This window comes from Melozone crissalis, unplaced genomic scaffold (genome assembly GCF_028551555.1).
Source record: "Melozone crissalis strain CALT ecotype California unplaced genomic scaffold, PUWL_Pcris_2 ptg000201l_1, whole genome shotgun sequence".
Taxonomy (NCBI): domain Eukaryota; kingdom Metazoa; phylum Chordata; class Aves; order Passeriformes; family Passerellidae; genus Melozone; species Melozone crissalis.
This window is the reverse complement of record NW_026535965.1, coordinates 1,452,109-1,477,095: the sequence shown is the minus strand read 5'-3', so window position 1 is coordinate 1,477,095 and position 24,987 is coordinate 1,452,109. Positions and strand designations below refer to the sequence as shown.

At 49.5% G+C, this 24,987-nt stretch overlaps 1 pseudogene; it reads left to right on the top strand.

Moving 5' to 3' along the window:
• Positions 1–16,904, top strand: part of LOC128949206 (serine/threonine-protein kinase pim-1-like) — a 55,284-nt pseudogene extending 38,380 nt beyond the window's left edge.
• The last annotated feature ends 8,083 nt before the right edge of the window (positions 16,905–24,987 follow it).

Here is a 24,987-nt window from a genome sequence, read left to right as displayed (position 1 = left end):
GCATCCCAGTGGCACAGGCTGGAGGAGGCTGCAGCCCGCAAGGTGCCAGGGCAGGAGGCAGCCCAAGCCCCTGCCAGGGGGACAGCAGGTGGCCACAAGTGCTCACCTCAGCAACAATCTGATTCTCATCATGGCAGTGGAAGTAGAGAGGGAGCAGGCTCTGGTGCACGTGAGACTTGAGGGCCTTTCTTCCCTCTTCTGTTAATAAGTCCAGCATCTCTTGAAAGACAGCCATGGAGCTCAGCTGCAGCTGGATATCATCCTGGATGAAAGGAAAGGGCAAAAGACGTAGGCATCAGCTGCTTCAGGCCCCCCAGGGCACAGGCCTGCATCTGCACAGGGCACCAAGGGTCCGGACAGCAGCCAGTGGCCGTGGCTGTGGGCACAGAGCCTTACGCTGTCAAAGAGTGGCAGGAGCGCCTCCACCAGCTGCAGGGCGATGGGGGTGGCTATGGGGCCACCATTATCCAGGAGCAAATATCTCAGTAAAAGAATGCTCATCCTGATGATGTCACTGTCATTTTCCTCCAGGAGCTCCACAAGACTTCCAGTCAGGCTCCGCAGTTTTTCGGCCTGTGCGGAACACCACTTTGTGAAAGGCCGCCCTGCTGCCGCAGGGCCCAGAGGCCACAGGCCTGTCCCAAAGCACTGGGGCAGCTGAAGCGGGAGGCAGGAGAGCTGGGAGCAGCTGACCGAGCGGCCGAAGCCCATGCAAGGCCAAGCGACAATGTTGCCCAGCCCCCCGCTGCCTGCATGGCTTCAGCCACTGCCCCCTTCTCACCATCAAGGGATTCTTGCCCAGCACTACGAGGCCTCGGAGTGCTAAGTAACACCTGGCCATGTGCTCGCTCTGCAGGTTCTGTGCCAGGATCTCCAGAACGCTGTCACTGCATTGGCTCAAGTCCAGGCACTCGAGGACCTGAAAGGCACAGGGCAGTGACAGGGGAGCCGTCCGGCAGGAGCCCGGAGCTGCACAGGGCCGGGCCCAGGCAGCAGCACAGGGCACGGGCTTACACTGTCCTGGCAGCTGTGGCTGTGAGTGGGCAGAGGGCTGGGAGGCAGCTCAGCCAGGCAGCGCTGGCCTTGAGGCTCACCTCCACAAGGAATGCCAGGGCAGGGAAATCCCAGTATGGCATCTCTTCTCTGAGCATGGCGAGCAGGTAGAATGCAACCGCGGAACAAAAGTGGATGGCTAAGCGGCAAATTTCTCTGAAGAGGGGAAAAAGGAAACAAGAGCCTGAGCTAGTGAGGCAAACCTCTCCCAGGCGTGACTCATCCAGTTCTCATCTTTCCCCAGCACCCTTCCAGCAAAGGGGCGTGGGCCATTTGGCAGTTGGTTGCTCATGGGCACCCTCCTCTGCCAGCCTTTTCCAGTCTGCTTGGCCGTTCCTTTAGTGACAAGGCCCTCTGGCCCATGGCCACCACAAACACTTTGTGGGCCATCTGGGCACAGAGCAGCAATGTCAGAGGCAGTGGGGAGAAGGGGGTCTCACCTGGCAAGCAGAGCCATGGCAAAGTGGTGAGTGTCAAGAGAGAGCAGCGTGTCCCAGGCACACCTGCGCTCCATTGCCACCACCACATCCTCGCAGCGGAGAAGGCAGAGCAGGGACTTCAGGGTGCGCACTGCAAACCTGTGTGCAGAGCAAAGCCCAGGTCACACTGGCAGCACTGGCTCCTTGGCAGGCCACGTGGCAGGGACAGGAGGAGTGGCATGGAGCACCTGTTGGGGCTGGTGGCAAGGCCGTGCTCTTCCTGGCATGCCTTCCAGAAGGTGTCCACCGCCTCTGGCATATCCAGAGTGCTGAAGAACACTTGGAATAGCAGATGCGCCAATAGGCGGGGGAAATACACCTTCAATATCCGTGGCAGACAGGGCACCTGGAGGATCTTCCACATCACCACGGTTGCCTGCAAAGGACAAAGCCCACCGAGACAGCGCTCAGTGCCGAGGTGTGCGTGTGGCAGGGCCCGAGCGTAGCAGGGAGAGGCCCGGAGAGACCTTGGCAGGGGGAGCACGGGGCCTGGTGGGCCTGAAGCTGCCCCTGGGCCAGGTTTCAGGCCAGCGCCTGAGGCAGGGAGATGCAGTGGGGGAAGGAGGATGGAGAGCTGCTGGAGAGGCAGCCTTGGGGCCAGCAAAGGCCAGTTGCAGAAACTCACAGCCAGGGCAAAGACAGCCGTTTCGTCCCCATCGGAGGTGCAGGTGCTGTACTCTGGCCAGCTGCCCAGCACATCCAGGAGGATCAGCTGCGCCAGCTCCACAGTCCTGGCTGAGCCCATGATGGTCTTCCACATGGCCATGGCAGCTCTGCAGGGTTAGAGCTGTGTCTCAGGGGGGTGTCAGACACAGCACCATGGGCAGCTGAGCTGGCTGCCATTTCTGCCTGGGCCCACTGCCCCCCTGCCAGCAGCAGCCCGACAGCCCAGGCCTGTGGGGACAGAGCCCTGAGAGGCGGCAAGGGAGCATGGCAGCAGGCTCAGGGGCTGTCGTAGCAGCGCTGGGAAAGGGAGCAGCCAGAGGGCCCTGGAAGTCTCTGTTGCTCAGACACCTGGGCAGGCTGTACAGGGTGATGGGCTGGGGAGGCCTGAGCTCTGTGGGCAGGTGGGCCCCATACCTGTCACAGGATGGGGCCACACGCAGGAGCGTCATGACCGCGTCATTTGGCTGTGCTTCGGTGAGATGCAGCAGGGTCTTGTCCAGCCTGTGCTCAGCAGAATCATTTGCCATGAGCCACTGGTGGATGTAGCTCACCATGGCAGGCACCTGGAGAAGGCACGGGGAGACTTGGAAAGCTGCCAGAGGGAGCAATGTTCCCAGCTTCCCCAGAGAAGTGCTTCCCTTCCCACCCCATTGCCATGTGGCCTGAAAGGCTCACAGCAACCAGCACGCGTGGCTGGGGAGGCCAAGCAATTGCTGGGAGGATCAAAGCCTGGCCACAGGCTGCTTACTTGTTTTGGAGTGTATAAATGTTCCTCTACAAGCATAGAGAGCAAGGCAGCACTGGTCTTGCTTTGGAAGATGGGCGAGTACGGTCTGAGGCCTACGCCCGTGGCGATGGTCTCTTGTTCCTCAATTCTCTTGAGGAAGTTGCAAACGAACTGTAGGAGAAGGGCAAGAAGCCGGGGATGTTGCATGGAGTGCTGCACACACGGTGCTGGGCTGAGCAGGGACAGCAGGCCCAGCCCAGGTGGGGGTGGCTGCAGGTACCTGCGCTGTTCTGCGGAAGCGGCCACGGCTGGACTCCTGCTCCTGTGTGCGCTCCAGGGCTGCATCTGGCAAAGAGCAAGCGCAGCCAGAGATGAGGGGCTGCGGGAGAGGTCGGAGAACACAGCCCAGCCCTGCGATCCCCAGGCAGGGAGAGCCCCGGGATGGCCCAGGGGATGGGGCACGACCACTGCGGGGTGTCTGCCCGGCCCCTCTTCCGTCCTGTCCTTGGGCATGTCCCCAGGGGATGGCATGGCATGGCATGGCATGGCACGACATGGCATGGCATGGGGTCAGGTTGGCTGCAGGCACTAGTCCTGTGGCCTAGCTCTGCCACTCACCCTCCTGTGGTGGCTGGAATGGCTCCAACTGTTTAGTCACCAGTGGTGAAGCAGCTCCAGGGCCTTCTTCCTCCTCTTCCCCCCAGGCCAGATTGGGCACTCCTGGGGTTCTGTGCTTCATGTCAGTGACACTAGCTTCTTGCAGAAGAGATACCTTGGAAATGCTCCAAGGGCACCAAGTCCCACACACTGCCCTCAAGGGCAGCTGCGAAAGAGAAGCCTCAGGGAGACCACGGGTCAGCAAGTCCTGTGGTCTGGCCTCGAGCTCAGCTAAAAGAACAACGCCTCAGAAAACTTCCAGGTGGGAGACGAACGAGTGCGCTGTGCGGGGGCTCCTCACGGCACCGCTCTGTCCTGTCCTGTCCCATTGCGTTCTCCCAGCACCCGGGCACGCTTCTATTTCTCACGTGTCACAAAGGGACCTTGGACACCGGGTTCCATTCCATGTCACAGTGACCGTGCTGCAGTGTGTCACCAAGGGCCCTTGCACACACTGCCGCCTGCCCTGGGGCTGCCCCCAGCCCAGCCAAAGTGGCCCAGGCTGGAAAGAATGCCTGGCCCCAGGTGTCTAAGGCAGCCTGACAGGATCTTTAGGAAGGGCTCAGAGCATCAGCGAACACTGCCCTGCTCTGCGGGATCAGGGCAGCAGAAGGAGCCCCCTTGGCTGCCGACGCAGCCACGTTGGGAAGGGCACAGGGCCTTCCAGGGAAGCTGGCAGGGCCTCCTTGGGACACGTCCCGGCCCGTGGCCATCCTAAACCCACAGGTGTGACACGCACAAGGAACGTGTAGGCCCGGGCACCAATGCTGCTCTGAGCCCTGGGGCCCGGGCAGCGCTGCCATCAGCAGTTGGAGCAGAGTCCCTGGCCAAGCAGAGCTGCCACCCCCCGAGCCCTGGCAGCGCTGGTGCCCGTCTGCTGCCCCAGAGACCTGTGCCCCCGGGGGCTTCTGTGCCACAGGGAGCCAAAGCCCACATGCATTAGGGGCTGTGCTCCTTCCTGCAGGGGCTGATGGCAGGAGCACCTGGAGCAACTGCTGGCAATGTTAGCATTCAAAACACATAATCACATAGGGATTATATGCGGTGCTTTTTATTCAAGAGCTCTGGGAATCGGGGTATATTCAACCCAAATCTGATTCCGACCATACATCCGAAAGGATCATGTTTTATACTTTATCTTTATATAAATCCATGTTAATTATTAAACTTATATTGTTCTATTGTATACATATATTTAGCCCCTCTCTGAATTTTCAGCATAGTTTCTCAATATTCTTCTTTTGGTTATATAAGAATTACATTTAATTACTAAACAATCATCACATCTAACAATTATATAATATATCATGCTGCTTACGCAGGTGCAGTTGATCTGGGAAAGCACAAAGCCTAACATTTTAGATTCTATCTTTAACTTTTTCCAGGGCTCCACTATCATTCTCCCCCCTTTGAAAGCACTTTCACTTCACTATAGGTGTAAATGTTCACTTGATACAGTCCTTTATTCCTCAGTTCGTACTTGGTTCTTCAAATCCAGGGTTGATGTAAACATTGTCGTGGATGCTGTTACGAACTGGAGAACCAGAAGATGGTGGGCGTGGATCTCGTGTTAGTGCCTTTATTATCCTCTGGTTCCAGGACGTTTTCTTCTGTATCTCTCCCTTTAAGATGCTGTAAACGAACCAAATTGCTAAGAATACAATTAGTAAGATTATCACGCTCTCAATGATAGATTTTAATCCATGAACTCACATTCCACCCTAATCTATTAAAGATTTTTCCTAACCAACTTGTAGCCAAATCCTTTTGCTCTTCTTGTGCTTCATGCTCTATTTGTTTCAACTGATTGATGTCACATTCAACATCTGCAGTTACATTTGGGATATGAACGCAGCAATGATCAACTTGTCCCTTTAAGAATCCACATACTCCATGCTCTTTCAGGAGTAACATATCTAGGGCCAATCGATTTTGTAAAGTAATTTTTGTGGTGGCTTGTAATTGTATATTTAATTCTTTAAATCCTTCCCAGGTGACTCTTGCCAGTCTACCTACCTGACCTGTAAGTTTGTACAGCATCTCTCTGCTCTTATAGTTTGCTATAGGACCAAGCAATGACTCTAGGGCCCATCCAAATTTCACTCCACTAGAGGGTTCTTGCCAAATGTCATCTGGATTTTCATCGTCTAGAACTTCTCGTCTTGCTCTTATCTGCAGAAGTTCATGTTTTCCATTAAATGGGGACTTTTTCCAAATTGGACATAAGGTTGGGAGGCCTAAAGTATTCTCCTTTACTTTCCCGTCTACAGGCAGATATGTTGTCCAGGTACCATCACTTGCTGCCCATACAAATTGTCCTGGACCTCAGACTGTAACCCTGGTACACCCTATAATTACTCTATAATTCACTCTGCCTTGTTTATGTTTGATCCCTCTGCAAGCACAACCAATTTGTAGGGCTATTGTCAGGGGTGGCATCTGCTTTATCTCTACATCATCTGAAGTGCAGTTTAAAGTTTTATTACATGTCCACCAACTTACTTTGTCTGCCCTCGTTCTGCTACTAGTGTCAGTGTTCGTTATTGCTGGATCTGTTTCATTCTCAGGGCCTTCCCACTTAATACACCAAGGGGTTTTTGCCACATATTGGAATCTTTGAAGAATACTCACACACCACACACTGTCCCAAGGTTCTATCTGATCTTTCCTATCCTTGGCCTCACATTTCCATACAAGAGTGGTTTCTGTAACTTGCCTCGATTCGGGTACCTGTTTACATGTAATTGTTTTGTTCTTTTGTATTTCAGGTAGTTTTGATGTTATGATTCTCCAATTTACTGGGTCTCCTGCTGTCTTTGGCATTGGCAGACAGGCAGTTATTCGACTGGTGTTTTGCATTTTGGCAAAATCTTTGACTAATCCAATCATTACATTCTAAGCCCGAACTGCATTAGAAACCTTTATCACCTGTGTTTCTGTTTGTACCTCTCTCTTCATTCTAGAATGAAGAATGGTTAGTCGATCATTTTGCACTCCACATCCCAAAGATATTAATAACCATAACATTAGCACAATTACTGATAGCATTCTGAAAGCAATTAAACACATCTTATCTGCAGCCTTTGTTCATTCCAGAGTTTATACAGTCTGTGATCCAGGATGGACTTTCTTCACTCAGGTATAGTGAATCCAGGGGTCCACACCGGCTACTTTGACTGCTGTAAAGGTGGTCAGTAGTACCTGATGGAGTCCACTCCACTTTTCTTTCAGCGGTTCCTCGTTCCAGTTCTTGATGTACACCTCGTCTCCTGGATGTATGTTATGGACTGGGTTCTCGAGAGTCAGTGGTCTATTCCACACGAGGATACTCCAGAGCCGAGCTAAAGTTTTCCCAAGAGACAGAACATAATTATACACTTCCTTCTTTCCTGTGATGTGTACATTAGGGTTCAGGAGATTCATATGGTTTCCCATACAATATCTCATAAGGACTGACTGACATCCCACTCCTAGGCTTTATCCGAATCCTCAACAGTGCTACTGGCAAAGCCTGGGGCCACTGCAATTTGGCTTCTTGGCATATTTTACTGGTTTGCCTTTTTAGTGTCTGATTCATCCTCTCTACCTGTCCACTTGACTGGGGTCTCCATGGTGTGTGTCGGTCCCAATTTATCCCTAGCAATCTACTTACCTCTCTTACTACTGTAGCTATGAAATGGGGTCCCCTATGTGATTATACCCCTAGGAGTACCCCGAATCTGGGAATAATGTCCTGTAGTAACCACTTAACTGTTTCCTTTGCTTGGTTTGTGCGACAGGGAAGGGCTTCTGGCCACCCAGAGAATGTGTCAACCCCCACTAACAGGTATTTGTATCCTCGAGTCCTTAGTAGTTCTACAAAATCTACCTGCCAATAGTCTCCTGGCTCTATTCCTACCCGAATTCTTTCTAGCTGTGCTTGTCGCCTGGCCACTGGGTTGTTTTTCAAGCAGATATCACATTTTGACATTACTGATTTTGCCATTGTTAACATCCGTACTGAAATTAAACTCTGCTTTAGCAATTTTACCAATGCCTCTGCTCCCCAGTGACATTCATTATGTTTAATTTATAGAATTTCTCTCATTATCAAGGGGGGTACCACTATTTGTCCTTGTGCAGTCACATACCATCCCTGTGAATTCTTTTGTGCATTTAGCAAATGTGCCAGTCTCTCATCTTCTACTGAATATTTTGGTTTTGGAGGCAAATTGAATTGGGATACATTAAGCTTCAAAGGTATCAATGCCATTGTTGTTTGTACCTCTCGAGCAACCTGTCGGGCTGCCCAGTCTGCCTTTCGATTTCCCTCACAGATTTTGGAGTTTCCTGATTGGTGTGCTTTGCAGTGTATGATTGCCACTTGTTCAGGTTTTTGCACTGCCTTTATCAATTGCAGGACTGCATCCTGATGTTTAATGTGCATACCCCGAGAAGATAACAGTCCTCCTTCTTTCCATAGTGCTCCGTGTACATGCACCACTCCAAAAGCATATTTTGAGTCAGTCCACATACTTACCTTTTTCCCTTCACTTAATTCTAGTGCCCTGGTTAAAGCAACCAGTTCTGCCTTCACGGCAGATGTATTTGGTGGTAATGCCTTTGCCTCCACTGCTGTATTGACTGTTGTTACTGCATATCCAGCGTATCTGGTTCCGTTTTCCACGAAGCTGCTCCCATCTGTAAACAGCTCCCACTCAGGCTGCTCTAGTGGGATATCTTTCAGGTCTTCTCTTGCTGAATGGGTGTACTCTATTACTTCTACACAGTCGTGTTCTAATGGGCCTTGTTCAGTTGTGGTACCTAGGAACAAAGCTGGATTCAAAAGGTTAGTTGTTTTTAATGTGACATCCTGCTCAGTCAGGACTACATGGAATTTCATCATCCTGCTGGGAGATAGCCAATGGCCCCCCTTTTTTTCTAAGACAGTGGTTACCATGTGTGGTACATAGACATCTATGTGCCTTCCCATAGTAAGTTTCCTGGCTTCTTGTATCAGGATCACAGTAGCTGCGACTGCCGGCGGACATGGGGGCCACCCGGCACTTATGTTGTCGAGTTGTTTGGAAAAGTAGCCCACCAGCCTTTTCCAGCTTCCCAGATGTTGGGTCAGGACTCCCAGTGCTAGGCGCAGCCTTTCATGTACAAACAACTGAAAATATTTAGACAGATCAGGTAACCCTAATGCTGGAGCAGTTGTCAGTGCTTCCTTTAATTTTAGGAAGGCTTCTTTCTGTGGTTGCCCCAGGTGAATGGCTGCATCTTCTGAGCTTCATACAGGGGTTTCGCAATCAGTCCACAGTCCATGATCCACAAGCGACACCATCCTGCCATCCCGAGGAAGACTCGCAGCTCATGTAAATTCTGGGGCTCTGGAATAGCACAAATAGCTTGGATATGGTTAGTACCTAGTTTTTGTTGCCCTTGTGAAATTTAAATCTCAATGGTTACCTTTATACAGGTTACTTTTTCTTCTGTAGCTATTAGTATATCATCAACATACTGCAACAATAAGTATTGGTCTCTTGGTACTAGCCCATTTTCGGTCCAAATCTCCAGTTCCTTTGCCAGTTAGTTTCCAAATAGGGTCGGCGAGTTCTTGTCGTGTCCAGGTGAGCTGGGTCTTTCTTCTGTTCTCTGGGTTTTCCCACTCAAAAACAAACAGTTTCCTACTTTCTTTCTCAAAGGGTATGCAGAGAAAGGCATCTTTTAAATCAATTACAGTAAACCACTTATAAATCCCCTTTACGGATGTTAGCAATTTGTGAGAATTTGTTACCACTGGATAAATGTCCTTTTTATTTATTGCTCTCAAATCCTGCGCTAACCTATATTCAGATATTTGTTTTCTTTACTGGAAATATTGGTGGATTAAATTCTATTCTATATTTGTGGTGAGTTCTTGAACCTGTTCCACAGGTTCAGCTAGTTATATTCTCCTAACACCATGGCTTTGGCAGCGTTTCCCTGCTTGAACTGATTGCCCTGGTCAAACTGGTTATTCAAGCTTGGACAATTTCACTTCCAATGCCCCTCCTGCTTACAATACACACATTGATTCAGGCTTAACCTTTGTGTGACTGGTCTCTTACCGCGGATATTCCTGTTACATCCCCTGAAATTTGGGTCACCTTCTCCTTGTATTACTGCCAATAGATTCTGCTGCTGTCTGTTACTAGCTTCTTTTTCCCGTTTGCTATATGCCATCCAAGCAACCTCAAGTAACTTATCCAAATTCCTTAATTCTTCCCCCTCTGATTTTTCCAATTTTCTACGAATGTCATCCTGTGATTGGCCCAAGAATATGAGAGTGAGCTGAACCTTTGCTTGCTCTGTATCCATTTGGAGGTCTGTATATTTCCTTGCTACCTCCTTAAGCCTTTCCAAAAACGCAGTGGGAGATTCCTTCTTTTCCTGTCGAACCTCATATAGTTTGGACCAATTTATAGTTTTGGGCACAGCGTTCTGAACTCCTATTTGGATCCACTCTTGATATTTACATAATTTCCTCATATCGCACAATAAATTAGGGTCACAATTTGGATACTCAATTGGGAAATTCACATCTAAATTCCCTGTTACTAGCCCATATCTAATATCTTCTCTTGCCCTCTCTTTGGCTGCCTTAAGTACCATTTCTTTTTCAGTAGAATCCATCAGAGTATCTAATATTACTTGTATGTCATCCCAGTCAGCATTTTGAGTTTTCATAACCATTTTTACTACGCGTGCCATTTTATCAGGATTTTCTCTATAAGTTCTGGCTGACGGTTTCCAAATAACTAAGCCTGCAGCGGAAAAAGGAACTTTTACAAATACTGGCCCTTCCATTCCGACACCTTGTTGTAAGGGGGCAATCACAGTCCGTTTTTGTTTGCTTATGCCTTTTCTATGCACAACTGGGGCGAGCTTTGACCGACTCCGGGTTCTGTGGGCAACTGGGGTCACTGATTCATTACCATTGCTATCTTTTTCATTCGCATACCTCTTTCTCCTTTCTATCACAGTTAGGTTTTGCTCATCTTCCGAGGAAGAGGGACCGGGTGATGATGGGAGAGGAGGATAAAGAGGGAAAGGTGTACTAGACGAGACGGGCTCAGGACTAGGTGGGTGAGGAGCAGGTAGTGGGATAGGGACAGGTGAAACAGGTGAAACAGGTGGGATAGGGTTAGGTTCTCTTGTAGCTTTCTTAGCTCCTATTGGAGCTACTTGTAATTCAACATCTGTATAATTTTCCCTACTCAAGCTTTCTTTCAATGCCAAGTGTTCTAAACAACGTTCCTCACAAACCCCACACTTTGCAGATGTTTTAACCACTAATAATCCACATTCATCCTGCCATTCTGGCTTTCCCTGTAAATAGAAAACCAGATCAACATATGGGACTTCATCCCATTTTCCTTCTTGTTTACAAAACGACATTAATCGCGAAATAGTGTTATATTGCAGAGTACCGTATTTTAGCCATTTTTCGCCATTCTCCAAGGCATATTCTGGCCACCATGAATTACAGTAATCAATCAACTTAGTTTTACGTAATTCTTCCCCAAAGTTACCCTGTTTCCAATGTGCTAATAAGCACCCCAAAGGAGAATTTTGCGGGATAGGGGTGTTACTGCCCAAAATCCCTTTAAATTTCTCCATTTCAATTACACCACAAATGCTGAACCCGCAATGCTTTTGTGATTGTCTTATGGAACGGCGCCTAGGCTTGTACCACCAGGAATTCCTTTAGCCCAACCAAGCGTAGCTTTTGCTGTGTCTTATTTGGCAGGCATCCAAAACCAAACCAAAGTAAAAAAAGCACCTTACCTTTCTCCTGGGGACGTTGTGAGCGGCAGGAGCGGTCGCGGCCAATGGGCTCCCCAAGAATCCCTCGGTGCCGGCTGGAGCGTGATGAAGTCGCGAACTTGCTCAGCAGCACTCACAACGGTTCCATCTGGGTCGCCAAAATGTTAGTGCTCAAAAACACATACTCACGTAGGGATTATATGTGGTGCTTTTTATTCAAGAGCTCTGGGAATCAGGGTATTACCCAAATTTGATTCCAACCATACATCCAAAATGATCATGTTTTTATACTCTATCTTTATATAACTTTCATGTTAATTATTAAACTTATATTGTTCTATTGTATACATAAATTTAGCCCCTCTCTGAATTTCCAACATATTTTCTCATTATTCTTCTTCTGGTTATATAGTAATTATATTTAATTACTAAACAATCATCACATCTAACAATTATGTACTTTATCATACTGCTTACGCAGGTGCAGTTGATCTGGGAAAGCACAAAGCCTAACATTTTAGATTCTATCTTTAACTTTTCCCAGAGCTCCACTATCATGGAGAGAGCTGATGTGGCTAGCAAAGGAGCAGGTGCAGTGTCCTCTTGCATCTTTGTGCTGTAGGTTTTTGAACTGATAGAAAGGAATGGGCCCCCAAAACTGCAGAAGCCCAGGCACCACTCGGCTCTCCTGCACAACTTCCTCCACTGCTGCCTGCAGGCAGACGAGGACAGGCGCTGCTCTGCCCAGGAACTCCTGCAGGTAAGAAAAAGCAAAGGGGCAAAAAGCCCTATCAGCTGAGGACACCTGCATGAAGGGATGAGGAGGAGTGTGGGCCACGTGGCGCAGACAGCTCCCAGGACAGGAAGGTGCAGGGGGACATGCTGCCCTCGGTGCTCTTGGTGTGTCTTCCTGGTAGCCAGGGAATCCTGCTTGAGCCCATGAGGATGGGTCCTGGAAAGTAAGAGTTCCTTTCTTTGTTCTTTTTCTTCTGGGCAGCATCCCTTTGTGACCTCAGGCCATCCTGCCTCCATCCTGGCTGCTCTGATCATTTCAGCCAAGCAAGTGCAGGAAGACTGGAGAGGAGACACCTGCACCTGAGGAGACCCTTATGCCCCGCCAGCTGAGAGGAGGGAAAAGGGGATGTGTCATCTTGAGGCAGAGCTTCAGCCATCCCCCAAGTATTAAGAGGAGCTGTGCCCTAGATAGGAAATGTGACATTTTTCATATTTGCTCAGTTTAGGTCTTAGGTTAGGTTAGGTTAGGTTAGGTTAGATTACGTGTGTGTTAGGTTAGGTTAGGTTAGGTTAGGTTAGGTTAGGTTAGGTTGGGTGTGTTAGGTTCCATTTAAAACTCTGTTGTTTTTTCTTTCTCAAAAAGATGAACGTTTAAAAAATTAGGAAATATAGGGATCAACTTCTAAGGACTATGGTGCTGTTGGCACACTATATACAGCCACAAACGGAATGGGACACTCTGAATCAGTGTCATGAGCTGTTTATTTCAAACATCAGTCTCAGTACATTGTTAGGACAATGGAGACAGGATATGTTTACAGCTCGCTGATTCAAATGGAATGCCAAGGAAACGTCACATTACAGGGTAGCATAAAACCCTCTCAGCCTAAGTTTCAGCCAATCACACATAGAGCAAAACATATTGACAATAATTCTATCCAATCATATGAAACACACGTAACAGTAGTTAACAAAATAAGGACTTATTTTCTAACACAATGGCTCGTTTATGAGAGACAAAGCACAGAGGCTCATTCATACTAACCTTCTAAAGATATACATTAAATAAACTTGTTGCAACCTATAAGGGTAAATCACAGGGGCTTATTGTTCTATTTCTCATGTCTGCTCTACTGCTTAGAAAACTTTTTGCTGTATTAGCAATGTTCACAAATCTGCTGTCTGAGGCCTGTCTTTTTTACCACTTTCTCAAAACCCTCAAATTTTATGAATCCCAACATTTGGAACATAGATAGCTTAGATAATAGAGGATTGTTTAGCTTAGAGTAGAGTGTTGTTAATTTAGGGAAGCTCTGAGGTATCTTTTAAGTAGAAACGAAAGAATTGTCATAATAAGAATTAAGCTGTGAGAGGAAAAGCTGGGCTGCAGCCCAACTGGAGCCTGCAGGTGCTCCAATCTGTCAGCCTGAACAGGCCACCTGCAGGACAGAAGGATGAAGATGGAGAAGTGGCGAGGGGATACTTTGTTTCAGCCCGAGTGCCAATAAAAGTCTAAAATATCCAGAGTGTTGTAAGACTCCCTTCCTTGCCAGGCTGTAGCTAAGGGGACAGTCCCTTTCAGAGGCCCAAAGAACATAGTGAGGTAAGCAGCTTTGCTTGCCTGAAGTGTGGAATGCCCGTGGGAAGCTGAGAGACTTGCGGGTAATGAACGCCAGGAGATGAGCTCACATTCAGGACAACACTAGGAGGCAGATGTGCAGTCCTTGCTGGGCCTCTTGTCTTGGAGATGTCAGGGTGATCAGCAGCAATCACCATTTGGTTCCCACCCTCCTCTCACTATGTCACCTATGGGATGGAATGGCATTGTCATAGCGGCTTCTGGCCCTTCCTCCCTGATTCTCTTTTCCTCCCTTTTCAACCCAGAGTCCCAGGGCCCATCTGGGCCAGCCTCATCCCCCACGGGTGTGTGCAACCACCAGGGCCTCCTCAGAGCCCCATTCCCACTCTGCTGCTTCCTTGGCCTTTTCCCACATCTGGGCCAGCCTGCTGTTGCCAGCTGTTGGGCACACACACACACAGCATACCACACCTATCAGGGAGCAATTTGATGCAGGAGCCCCTGCTAACCACGGCTCACCAGCCCGGCACTTTTCCCACCCAGCTGTGGCTCCATATGGACTCCATCTGCTGGGATACCCACTGTGAGGGACTGCTCAGGGCCTGGATGCTCCTTGAATGGTGCCCACAGGCCTGATTTCCACACCTCCCCATTCCTCCTACCCCTAAGGCTGCCTCAGCCTTCTAAACACAATTTTTCTTACTCTAATGGCTTCCTGTGCTTTACCGCATACTGTAAGCAGGAGTACACAGTTTTGATTGTCTTTAATCTAGAATTAATAAAAAGAAGTTGGAAGTGCTACAAGAATTTGTCATTTCAAATTTGAAGCAACTGCAAAAAGTAGAGAAGCTTTCTGTGCAGCTTTTCAGTGAATTTAAAGTCTCCTTCCTCTTCACTCACTTTCAGCATATCTGTTGATTTTCCTTTGCTGTCATCTCTTAAGCTTCATCACTTGTCTATGGATTTGTAAAAACACCCTGAAAACCCAACCCAAATTTACTATCCTTTGTATTTCTCCTCTTCTGGAAAAGCTGAGGCTCCTGTGATCTTCTCCTGTGATCTAAACTGTGATTCCCATCTTGGCTCTGGCTAAGAGCAGAACAAATGGAATTTGTTACCTGCTAGTAAGATCTGCTAGCAAAGGTCACAGTTAGAGCTAAGCATGATGCTTCTCTCCCTCCGTTGAATACACATCTTTGTGTCTAGGCCTGGGGATTTCCAGGAGCACCTGGAAGCTACTGCCAAGGACAAAAGTCTCACTCTTGCTGGTTTGGACATGAATTTTTTGGTAGGATTTTGATCTACATCTACAGTGGCCTACAGGAACTGGATCTTTGACACAAAGTGCCTTCAAGCAACATTTCAAAGCATAGTGGGCAATGAAGTCCAGATACTAATGAGTTGTGGTTTGCTTGAACTCTGTGTAACATCTGGTACAATATCCCAAAACATGTCATTTTTGAGTGTTTCAGGCATTTAAAATTCAGGCTTATTCTTGTCAACACTTTTCTTTCCTCCCTTCAGAAATCTGCATGCCCAGGTACTAATTTCTTTCTCAGTTTGTTGACAAGTTACCTGTCAGATAATACTTGTTTCTTGACCCAGAGATGGGGCAACTGTCGCCATTAGGCCAGACGTGAAATACACATGTGATCAGGGTACGAGAAGAAAAAAGTTTTTTTTATTTTGCGTGTTCTCTGGCTTATACGCTCTTAACCAAGTGTGATCTTAAGTCCGCCGCTTGCCTTGGCTCGCAGGTGGCCATCAAGCGAGTGTCCCAGGAGCGCATCTCGGAGTGGGCGCGGCTGGTGAGTGAGCGGGGCCAGCGGGAGGAGCCGGCGGGGCGTGCCGGGCGAGGCCCGGCAGGGCGGCAGCGAGGGCAGCAAGCGCAAGCGTGGAGTGAGTGGAGGCCGCGCAGCGCCCCGGGCCAGGCCATGGCGAGCCGTGGCGGGGCCGGGCAGGGGCTGCCCGAGGTGCGGTGCAGCATCGGCCCCGCTGACGGCATTGCGGTCCCCCCGCAGTGCAAGGGCGCCCTTGTGCCCCTGGAGCCGGCGCTGCTGTGGAAGGTGTCGCGGCCTGGCTTCCGCGGCGTCATGCAGCTCCTGGACTAGTTCGAGGTGCCCGAGAGCTTCGCGCTGCTCATGGAGCATCCGCAGCGCTGTCAGCACCTCTGGTACTTCCTGCACGAGCGGCGGTTCCTGACGGAGGCCATGGTGCAGGGGCTGCTCCGCCAGGTGCTGGAGGCCGTGTGGTGCAGCAGCAGCCGGGGTGTCCTGCACCGCCACATCAAGGCCGAGAACGTCCTCATCTACCTGGCCACAGGTGAGGCGAAGCTTATCGACTTTGGCTGCAGCACGATCCTCCAGGACACGTTCTACACCCAGATGTCAGGTGAGCCCAAAGCCGGGGGCCCAGCAGGGCAGCAAAGTTCCCCCCTTGGCTGGCAGAGGGGGAAGAGGGAGGGAAGGAAGGAGGGAGGGAAGGAGGGGGAATCCTTCTTCAGCCAGCTGTAGCCAAGTTGCTTTTTGGCAGGGCAGGGGCTGGCTGTTGTGGAACGGGAGCTGGCTGGGAGGGAGGGAGTAGCATGGGCCTGATGAGCTGCGCCTATGTCCCATAGGAACATCAGAGTACAGCCCACTAGAGTGGATCCTCTTTGGCTGCTACCATGGCCAGCCAGCCACCATCTGGTCCCTGGGCATCCTGCTCTATGAGCTGGTCTGCAGGCACCTTCCATTCCACACCAATGAGGACATCGTCCGGGACCAGCTCTTCTTCCCGCCACGGGTGTCTCAAGGTGGGGATGCACCTTCAAGGCATGAGGGGAAGAACGGGATTGGGAGGGGCAGCTGGCGCATAAGCGTCCTACTCTTGCAGCTGGTGAGGAGTGGATCTCCTGGGCTCAGCTGGAGGAGGTGGCACCTGTGCCTCTGTGCTGGTGTCCTCTGCAAGAGAGGATCAATAGGAAGCTTTTGGCTGTAGCTCTGAGCACTCCTGGTGGCCTGGGCATTGTGGAATGTGGGAGAGCATGGACAGGAGCCCCTTCCTGCTGAGCGGCGGTTTCTGGTTTCTCTCCGCAGAGTGCCAGCACCTCATCAGGTGGTGTTTATGCATGGACCCCACAGACGGGCCATCACTGGAGGACCTTTTTGAGCATTCTTGGCTGCAGGAGCCCTGCCTGGCCCAGGAGACAGCAGAGATTCATCCCTGTGCACAGTAGGATCCAGGAGCCAGCATGTAGCAGCGGCACGCGTCTTGTGGCGCTGGAAGAAAACCCCAGAGCATTTCCCTGTGGCCACAGCGCTGAGGAGAGAGCGCAGCCGAGGAGATTCTTCTGCTGGTCCCCGTGAGCTGTGGAGGGAGCGGATCGATGCTGCCCATCCCATTGGAGAAGTGGTGGCAGTGCGGTGAAGGTGCCACAGACTGGGACAAGGGAAACATCCCCCTGCAGCTCAATGGCATCGTGACGTCCCCACAAGCTGAGGTACAGCTGGCATGTTCTTCTGGAGCACGACGTGGAGCTGGGAACACCATCCTGGAGCCCATTGTCTTTGGCTGTGGCCCCTGCCTGGAGGACACGCTCTGCGCCCCGATGGAATCAAGATGAGTCCCCAGCCGGCACCGGGGCGGGGGGATGCTGGTGCTCCCAGGCACGGCAGGGCTCGGCCTGGCCATGCACCGGAGGTTCCCCGCTCGGCAGCACTGGGGAATATTAATTGTTCCGCCGGCCGCTGAGCTGCTTTTTGGCGGGACACGGGACTGATGTTGTGGAAGGGAAGCCAGATCTTGGCCTTGCTGACAGCTTCTGCCAGCCAGCCTGGCACGGGCTGAGGTGGGGGCACCCAGCCTGACAAAAGCATCCATCCATGTGGATAGGGGCAGCAGAGGGGGCAAGTTCCGAAGCAGTGCCCCAGCTGGCCTGCTCTGCAGGCCCTTGAGGAAGGAGCGCCTTTATGGGTGGGAAAGGTGGGGAGTGCCTTTATGGGTGGGAAAGGTGGACAGATTTAATTCTCCCATGGAGTGGTCAGACCCTCCTCAGGCCCGTGAAACAGTGACAGGCTTTGTGCTTTTTCTTGTTTCCAGGTCTTGTTTTGAATTGACTTTAATGCAATTGTTCTTTGTTTTCCCCAGGAGGATTACACCTGGTGCCCGGACCGGACAGGGAAGCACCTGCAGCATCCGGGGAGCGCGTCCAGTGCCAGTGCTACCCCAGGGGCCAGGGTCTGCAGAGACAGCCCCTTCCAGAAGGATGAGGACCTGGTGCATGATTGGCTCCTCTCCTGGCAGCAGCTCTCCAGAGGTGGGCACCCGGCTCCACAGCTGGGCTGGCAGAAGGGCTCCGGGCAAGCAGCAGCGGGCACACGGGCATGCCGCTCCTGCAGCTGCTGAGGAGGTTGCTGTGCCCTGATTAAGCAGAGGAGGTGGAACGTTGCCTGCCCCACTGCCCTTCTCTAAAAACAGAGAATGGTTCGGGAGGTTTGGGCTCTGAGCACAGCCAGCAGCCTGGCCTGGGCACAGCCATGGTGGAACAGGGGGACAGGAGCCTGCTGTGACTGACCGTGGCTCTCTGGTTTCTCTCCGCAGTCTGCCACCACCTCATGCCATGGGAACAGCCCCGCTCGGCCTGCCAGGCTGAGAGGGCTGGAGGGTGGCCGGTGTTCATTTGCTGTCAAAAATAAATTGGGATTTTTTTGTCATCGTCATCATTGGAGAATTTCTTTCATCCTTTTCCAAGCTTTTGGCCTCCTGTGATAGATGGATGTGATTAGTTCTAACAAAATTGTAATTATTTCAATATTTTTGGAAAATAATTGGAAAGGTATATGTGATTAATGTTATGAAGAAAATGGGTTTCTTTGTAGATGATACCTGTGGGAAACAGGATACAGGAGATTGGAATGGCCTTGATGAACAAAATTTAGGAAGCCTCCCAAGTCAGAATTGGCATCAAGACAAAGTTAAGACAACTCCCAGGACAGGATCGGCCGTGACATGAATAACGCTGGGACAATTCCAGACAGGGAGTCTAAAATAGTGCTCTTATCTATAAAATAATGAGGCTTAATTGGAGCATAGTGCTTACTTACATAACACAGGACTTGGGGCACAGGCACAACCTGTCAAGTTATTCAGAGGACAGCGAGGAAGACTGTCAGCCTTCATCCAAGGAGAGCACCAAAGAGCCAGAAGCCCCCTTAGCCACAGCGGGAGCATGTGCTGTATGTGTGGTGATGTAGATTTCAGGAATTGGAAATAGGAGGAGATTTACAGGAAAATATTGATGAATATGTATTAGCACACAGTATATAAGCTGTGTTTGGATTCTTTTGCCTTTTGCATGTGAGGCAGGGTGGGAAGCCCTCCCCAAACCCCGATCAATCGGTTTTGCTTATGCTTTATCCAAACCACTGCCAAATTTCTTCTTGTAACTACTGGGTTCTATTTGATAGTATTATTTTATCTCAGTAAAACTGCTGCTAAATTTTAAGTTTGTGGTTTATTAAATTAGACATATGGGACTTCATATATAACATCAGGAATATAACTTAATCGTTTACGAAACCAAAATGAATATTGTTCAGCTAAATTAACAAGGACTAGAAAAGCATTCCAGACCTAATCACAAAGGATAAAGTAACAGAAATGATGATACTTGATGAAATGAATACATTTTTGCTTAGTTAATAGCTCAGTCTCCTCTGGCTTTTGATCTCCTCCCCAGAAGGGGTGCAGTTCTTTGATCTCTCCTTCACGAGGGGCACAGTCCTTAGGGTTTGGTCTTGGCTTTGGCATGGGGTGTTGTGTTTTGGATGATGATGACTGCCAAAAACACCCCTAAAATTGCCCCCCAAACCCCCAAATCTCCTCAACTCCTCCGCCCCCAAACCTCCCCCCAACCCCCTCAGGATGAATTTTTGGGTTAATTTCAGGTAATTTTGGGTGATTTTGGCACCTTGTGGATGCCGAAGTGGGCATAGGATTCAAACCCACCCAAAATTCCCCTTAAAATTCCCCTAAAATCCCTACAAGTCTTCCCCAAACCTCCTCAGGATAGATTTGGATGTAATTTTGGGTTAATTTCCGGTAATTTTGGGTCAATTCTGGGTGGATTTTGGGTGGTTTTGGTACCTCCTGGACAACAAATTTGACGTAGGATGCAAACCTGTTGCATTCTTGTTGTAGTCATATTTCTCAGGTCCCACACACTGCACCAAGCTGCTCTTTTCTGCTGTGCAGTTCTTCGTGTGTCTTCTCAGGGGCTCCTCCTGGGCTCTCGACCCACCCCTATTTATTCTAGTTACCCTCAGGAGCCACAGCTGCTGCCCAACTAAGGACTTTGCAGCTGTAGCTCATTTGGAGTAACTAGGACCCACACATAGATCTTAACAGGGACTCTCTCCATAACAATACATACATATGTTCAGGCCCCCACACAAACCCAGCCAAAATCTCCCCAGATTCCCTCAAAACTCCCCTAAAATTCCCCCAGAGCTCCTCAGGATGGGCTCTGAGGTAATTTTGGGTGGATTTGGGATAATTTTGGGTCCTTTTGTGACGCGTGAGTGCCCCGGGTGCAGGGCTTGGAGGGGGTTGAGCAGTGGGGCAGGAAGGGGGGGAGGGAAGGAGGTGTGAAACCCCCCCGAGGATCCCCTGATGGGGACACCCCTAAAAAGTTTTGGGCCAGGACTGAGAAACGAACGGGACTTTTGGGTTTTTTTGTCTTTAGGTTGTTGTTTATTTTTCTATCGTCAACAGTTCAGCACGCTGGCTGCACACCAGACTTAGCGTAAAAAGAGAAGGCACCAAAAGTCACAGGACACAAGGTTCAAGGTGTTTTAAAACGATTTTGTCCAATTAAATCTTAGAATGCATTTTATTTCTACCTTTCAGCCAGTGACTAATTCTTTGTCTGCCACTCAGCATCTGCATTGCCGCTCTTTCCAACCAATCACCCTGTGCTCCCAACACAGGAGAAAATGAGAAAATGGAGTAGATGAAGGACAAGGAGATCAGACAATGCCCAAAATCCTCCATCCTGTCTTCTGTTCACCCTCATACTAAAATCCCAAAGCTCTCAGTTTTTCATCCTGTGATAAACTACGCTACTATCTATTTCACACACTCGTAGATTCCAGTTCATCCCAAAGCCTTGGAAGCTTTCTCCATGGACAAAGGTCAAAAGCAGTGCTCTCCAGGGAATCAGGGCTTCTCAGCACAGGCAGGGAGACACACATACTAACTTTTAGTGATTGAAGAATAGTAACATCAATATGGTAATTACAGGAGTTATGATAGGCTATAGGTAAAAGTAAAGGTATAGATTGGTTCTTCTGTGTGAAGATGCTCAGCAAAGAAGAGTCTATAATGCACTGTAACCAAAGCTAAACGGTCTCCAGGCTTGTGTGCAGCTGGAGCTGACAGCTGTAGGCACAGGCACTGCCACCCACGATCCTGGACTGCTGTAACATCTTGGATACAATAAACTGTATTTTGAAGAGCTGCCTGGAGTCCCACATCTCTCATTCAGGTTCTTACGGGAGAGGGACACGGGGTGATGGAGAGACGGCAGCAACTCTGTGCCGTGCTGGCAGTTCCCACTCCTTGCTGCACTCAGGGGAACCAAAGGGTAAGGACAGATATGGGCAATGTTATAGATACATATTATAATATTGGCTTTTCGCAAATATTAAAATGGATTTTATATGCGTGGTGTTAAAGTAACTTTGTTGTAAAGATACAGTTTTTATTTCTGTTGTTAATTAAGCTCAGTGGAATAGCTGCTTGTGTTAAACTGCCTGCTTGGATGGGATCACATCCAATGCACACAGGATGTGGACACCTGTATAGATCTGCCAACTATCAGCACTCCCCGTCTGAAGGCAGAGTGGACCAAGGCCCAAAAACTGGCGGTGATAAAGAGCAGGAGCCAAAACCACAGCCAAGAAACACACATGCTCTGAAAAGGCAGACCCAAGAGGGGCCATGTAAAATTGTTCCTGGAATATGTAAAGTAGTTTATGGATATGCGTGAGGTTCTATGAATATGCAACAGGCTGATGTAAAGGAAAGGTATTTCAGGGGGATCCCCAAAGGTAACAGGGTGCTCCTGGCTGAGTGCCAAGATGCACCTGACCGTAATAACCTTTGCTCCATGGTCCTGGTCTCCTATTATCCATTATTAAACTTTGTACATTTTAACAGGAGACTGAACGTGTTTTTCCCTGTGAAAAATGCCAATCATTTGTTTTTACAATTTTAAAAGCTTAATAGTAGTAAAATGGTTATAAAAATAGTAACACAATTAGAGTAATAACGATTTGGACAAATTGAATTAGGACAATATGAGGCAATAAAAACAAAGACTTACGGATGTCTGGGTACCTTTTTCTGAGCATCACGAGCCCAAAAAAGGACACCCGTTAATAAAGCATTAACCCTCAAAAACAATAGCCTGTTGCATATTAATGCACTTCATACATGATGCATAAATTCCATTCAAACACAGGATTCTGTCTGGTCAGTGTCAACTTCTTCCCTCTAATCCTAATAGCGCCTCTGAGGCTGGAAGAAGTTAGTTTCTTCTGATAAGAAGGCAATAAATTCTTTTTCTCTTAAAGATCTAGGTGTCCTGTGGCTGCTATCTTGCTGCAAGTCCTTTCTTTTAAACAATGCATCTTACATAGCATAACAATTTTTATAACCTAAAACTATATTTAACACAGTACTTAAGAAAATTAATACAGCATTGCTTTCTAACACAACACGTATAATATTCATTTTAATATTTCCGAAAAGCCAATCATAAAATATATGCATTTTTCACACGGGGGATGACCCAATGAGACATCCCTGGGGGTGGGAGGGATTTTGACATTTTGTGAGCTATCTGAAGGGGGATCCAGGGAGAAGAGGTACTGAAGAATGGGTTAGGGTAGAATCCAGGCCGGTGTGATCAGTACAGACCTGGACAGGGGGTAGAGAAGGAGAGGAGATGGCAGACAGCAGGTGGCTCGTCTGTGCTTTAGAGCAGTTTCTGTCTCTCATCTTAATCTTGGTATCAGTGGGTTCAGGAATGCTGGGGGCAGAGCACAAAATCTGGGTTGAATATTAGAACTTTGAACCCTTGAGAAAACTCTATAAGTCATGTGAAAAATTGGGTAAAATTTTGTGACTCTTACCACTCCCTGAGTTTGCAAAAGAAAGAGTCTTCCCCCTAACTGAGTCCCAAAATGCTCCATGAAGAACTGAATCAACAGAAATGTCTGGGAACTCCTTAAAGAGCCAATGAACAAAAGGCTTCCAACTTCCCTTAGTAAAAGTGTTCCCCTCTGAAAGGAGAACCTCCCTAACTGGAACATATATGTCCCTCTCAGCTTTGGATAATTGGTTACCCATAGCTGCCCCTTATGTAAAGGGTCGCCCACCCACAGGACTAAAATATCACCCAAGGATCCTGCACTGCACTGTCCCGCAACTCACTGCTCTGGCGCTCTGGATGCGGGTGTTTCAAAATGTTCCATGGGCTTCACCAGCTGAGCTGGCCCTCCTGCCCCTTGAGGGTGCCAACGCTGCCTTCAGCAAGCCCTGATAAAACTCAGGTCCCACTCCAGGGCGGAGGCTGACCCGAGGCGTTTTTCTATCCAGTGACAGTGGAACAGCCGGATCATCACTGGAGTCGCTCTCAGGAATTTTCAAAGATGGTCCCTGTTTGGGCAGCACTTTTTGCGGCATGTCCACAGCCAGCCTCTGTGAGACACCTGCACTGCCAGAGCTGGGAGCAGGCTCGCTTAAACTGCTGATGAACGAGGCAAGAGAGGGGTCTTTGTGTGGAATTCCAAACACTGTGGATTGTGCTGAAGAGGGTCCAGGGCCAGAGACAAAATGGCGCTGGGAACACAAGGTTTATATGGGGGATAAAAGGGTCTTATATGCAGCAACCCAGGACCAACAGGGGAAAAGACAGGTGAGAACAACTTGGGGGAGTACATATAAAGAAAAAAAAAAGTTCATCATACCAAGAAACCCTGTTGAATCCCCAAAGGCCTGCAAAAGCCTTTGGGCAAGATCATTGCATTTAGAGGAGTGTCTCACTTTAATTCATTATCTTTGCCCTTAGGTACTGCGGTTCCAGTGGTAGGCCCCTGGACCTCCACAAAACTACTACTTCCTGAGACTTCATTGCTGGGTGAGGAGCTCAGTTGTGCTGAAAGCAGAGGCCTGTCCCGGCAGCTGTCACCCGAGTGGGGCCCAGGGGCCAGTGACCACTGCCAGCAGCAGGAATGCGGGCATGGCGAGGATGCCCTGGCTTGGCTTTTGTCTCTTGAGCAAGGCGGGCTCAGGGCAGTGCAGAGCAGGCTGGGAAGCAGAGCCCAGGGCCTTTGGAGGCTGCAAGGCTTAAAGATCAGCCCCTGCAGCAGCCCAGATGCAGGTGCCCCAGTTGCCAAGTCTGTGGTGGCCTTGAGAGTGTGCAGGTGGATTTTGCATGGCTGTGGCCTGCTGCCGGCTCTGGGCCCAGGAGTCCCTGTGGCTGCAGCAGGAAGGGTGGCTGAAGGTTTGCTGCCTGCTTTGGTGGAATGACTGCAGGGGCCAGTGCTGTGAGAGCCCCCTGTGTGAGAGCTGGTGAGAGCTGAGCTCTTGGGGACAGCGCTGTGCCCCAGGCCAGGAAGAGCAGCAGTGCCCAGTGGAAGGAGTGGTGTCAGTGGGAGCCCCTGTGAACAGGGACCCCCAGCCCCAGGGTGCCTGTGCCAGCACCCCCAGGGACCTCCAGCCCTGCGAACTCGGATGAAGAGGAACCCACAAGTGTGCAAACGCTGCCTGCGCCCAAAAGAATGGCAAAAAGTAGAGATGTTTTAAAAAGAAACAGTATTTATTTGCTGAAGATCGGCAAAAGCTCGGATTTACAGAACAAGTTTCATTATAACAATCCTTATAACAACAACAACAATGTACAGAACGTATTTACATGGGATCTGATGGACTAACAATCTTCAAACGTATTTACAGAAAACTTCTAATATACTGAACGTATTTACAAGCAACTTCCAAACTTTGAAACGTATTCACAAAGGCATCCCAACTGTGCCATCGTCTGCATGAGTCCTGGAAGAAAGGAAGCAGCAGAGCTGGACTCAGCTGGCAGCACTGGGCCCAGCAGGGCTGGGAGCTGGGCCCCAGGGGCTGGGCCGGGCCTGGCAGGGCTGGCGTGGCCCCAGGCAAGCGCAGGGCAGGCCGGGACTGGTGCTTCTGCCACCACAATCCAGACCCCCTTTAGGCACCATGTCCCTGAGCGGGGCCATCCAGCC